Source organism: Chrysochloris asiatica, unplaced genomic scaffold (assembly GCF_000296735.1).
Source record: "Chrysochloris asiatica unplaced genomic scaffold, ChrAsi1.0 scaffold00015, whole genome shotgun sequence".
In the NCBI taxonomy this organism is placed as follows: Eukaryota; Metazoa; Chordata; class Mammalia; order Afrosoricida; family Chrysochloridae; genus Chrysochloris; species Chrysochloris asiatica.
This window is the reverse complement of record NW_006408533.1, coordinates 31,106,877-31,109,861: the sequence shown is the minus strand read 5'-3', so window position 1 is coordinate 31,109,861 and position 2,985 is coordinate 31,106,877.

The following is a 2,985-nucleotide window of genomic DNA, read 5'->3' as shown; positions in this document are numbered from 1 at the left end:
CTTGCAAACAGATCAAAAGTGTGGAGCGGATGGTTGCCTGATCACTTGTGTAGCAGCAGCAACAATAGTGGACATAGGAAATCAAAGAAAGGGAAAATATGAGTGGTGCAAATGGTTAAGCACTTGACAACTTGCCAAAAGATTGGCATTTGAACCTACCCAGAGGCACCATGGAAGACAGGCCTGACTATCTGGTTCTGAAAGGGAACATACAACCTTGAAAACACTGTGGAGCCATTTTACTCTGCACATGCGCTCACCATGAGTTGGAATCTACCTGACAACAACTAACAACAGCATTCTTACCTATTCTTCTCCTTGCTTAAAGGGGCACAAACAAAACAGAGGAACCAAACCTACGCAATGAGACTAGAGAAATCAGCATGAGTGGAGGTAGTCAAGGCAAACTTTATAGAGGAGGTGGTTTTGAGTAATGTCTTGAAATACATAGATAAACTCAGAATGGATCAGTGGGTCCATTGGTTCCTATGGTACATTTGGCAATGTCTAGAGACCCAGGGAGAAAGAGCTGGTGATCTGCTTTCATAAATATGACGGCCAAGAAAACCCTGTGGAGCAGTTCTGCTCTGTGCTATGGGCTGCTGTGGGAGCTCTGGTAGCGTAGTGGTTACGAATCAGGCTGTGAACCTTAAGGTCAGCAGTTTGAAACTACCAGTCGCTTCGCGGGATAAAGATGTGGCTTTCTACTCTCGTCAAGATTTACAGCCTTGGAAACCCTGTACAGGGTCGCTATGGGTCGGAATTGACTCGACGGCACTTAACAACAATACAATAGAGACATGTTGGGTGTCACAATTCTCCAATCCAAGAGGCGCATCTAATGAGATGCCAGAGATGTTACTACAGATTAAATGCACAGTCCAGTCCCACACAACAAAGATTTATCCTGCCCCAAATGTCAGCAGTGCTGAACTTGAAATCTCTGGAACAGATGGAGAGAGAGAGAGAAAGAAAGATGTCAACAAACACACAAGTGGAAATGAGTGGTAAGTTCTTTAAGGGCAGAAACTGTGTCTTTCTTATTTCTCTCAGTGTGCCCCAAACACATGAATGTGTGGTAAAACTATGAAGGGGCTTCAAAAAATACATGGAAAAATTCAATGATTCTTTTTTTACATATCAATAAAACTTGTATTTATGGATGTTGAAATTTGAATCGTATATAATTTCACATGTCACAAATGTCCCTTTGAAGTGTTTAAAAGTGTAAAGTATTCTCAGTTTGCAGGTTGTAAAAAAACCCCAAAAACTAGATGGCAAGCTGAGTGTCCCACAAGGCTTAGTTTGTTTACCCTTGCTTTTTTTTTAAAAAATTTTGATTGTGAATTGAATGAAAGTTTACAGGGCAGATCATCAATTTTACATTCAACAAATCGTATACTTTGTTTCATTACATGGTTTCAATCCCCTCCATGCACCGACAGTTAACAGCATTCACTTTAACCACTGCATTCCTCCCTGTGTCTCCCGCCACCCCCATCTTTCCTCTGCCGACCTCAAATTCCATTATCTTTTCATTGCGTTTTTCCATAAATGTTCTGAAGCCTCCTCATATTTGTTGAATGAATGAATGAACATTCTCACTGCCACCGCGTTGATTCTGACTCACAAGTGACTCTAGTCGGTTTCCAAGGCTGTAAGTCTTCATGGGAGCACAAAGCCTCCTCTTTCCCTAAGGAGCAGCTGGTAGATTACACGCTGTTGACCTTTGGGTTAGCAGCCCACTAGGTATCCTTGAAGGAACACTTGCCATTTTAAAATTCTACCCTGGCTGTTTGGTTTCAACATCCACAGATCAGAATCAAGAAAAAAAAAAAAAAGCCTGGGCAATAATTCTTTGCCTGAGTTTCCTTGCCCCGCCTTCTCATCCTCCCAAGTCTTCAAAAAAGGTGGAGTGTGGCTCTGACTCGCGCTCCAAAATCCACTTCCCTTCTAACCACCTAATCTGTTCTCCAGATTCCTGGTGCCCCTTTGCTACCTGGTGCTATCCTGCAGTGTCTTGGGAACTGGAGAAGGTATCAGCCCTCATTCTTGCTGAACAGGCAGGTGGTAGGTACTGGGAAACTACATTTATAGTCAGCAACTGTTAGTCTTTTGTGACTCCCAGCAGCTCAGCTCAACCTCCCAGCTCCCACACTTCTAAGAGGGGGAAAGGCAGAATTGCTGGTAAACCAGATGTCACCACGCCCTCAAAGAGCTCCACTCTCTCCTGGGAAGTCTTTAAAGTAGTTGATAGGTGCCATTCAGACCCAGAACCATTGTGCATCTTTTTATGCATAACCTGATGGGAAACATCTTGAAATCAAATCATTTTCTGTAACTTCCTGTAACAAAATGTACCATCGACTTTGTTATGTGCAGAGAGTGGCCAGTGGAAAGATGTGCAGATGTAGATAGGCATCTGACTCAGTAAACAAAATAGCCAAGGATTAAACGACTGTCAGATCTCCAAGCTGGAGCCGTTTGTCTGCGTCCTCCCTCCATCCTGCCCTCTTTATGGCTCCTTTCTTCAGGCCTCCACTATCCTGGGACTCCCCCCAATACCCCTTTACTTCATCTCAAGGCAGTCATAAACAGCTCTGCTGTCAGTAACTGACCTTTAGTCTATTACAGCTCCAGAGTGGTGGTGATGGTGGGGGGCATTCACAGTCTCTTATCTCTGATTCTAGAAGGAAAAGTTTGTCCTTGGAGATTTTATTTCAGGCACTGGGACACATGGGAGGTGGGATTTTGTGTGGTGATTATGGGGTTGAGGGTGAGACTCTTGGGATTCCTGAGATTCTCCTTTTGATGGGCATGATTGCCTCATTATATACCCAATCCCAAGTCTTCCAAATCAGCTGACCCCCATCCCTCCGATGAGCAATGCGAGACCTGAGAGGTTAAGTAATTTGTTCAAGGTCACATAGCTGTCTTCCAAATTTGGGGGCATGGATGAGTGAGTAGCTCCAGTACTTCTTCAGT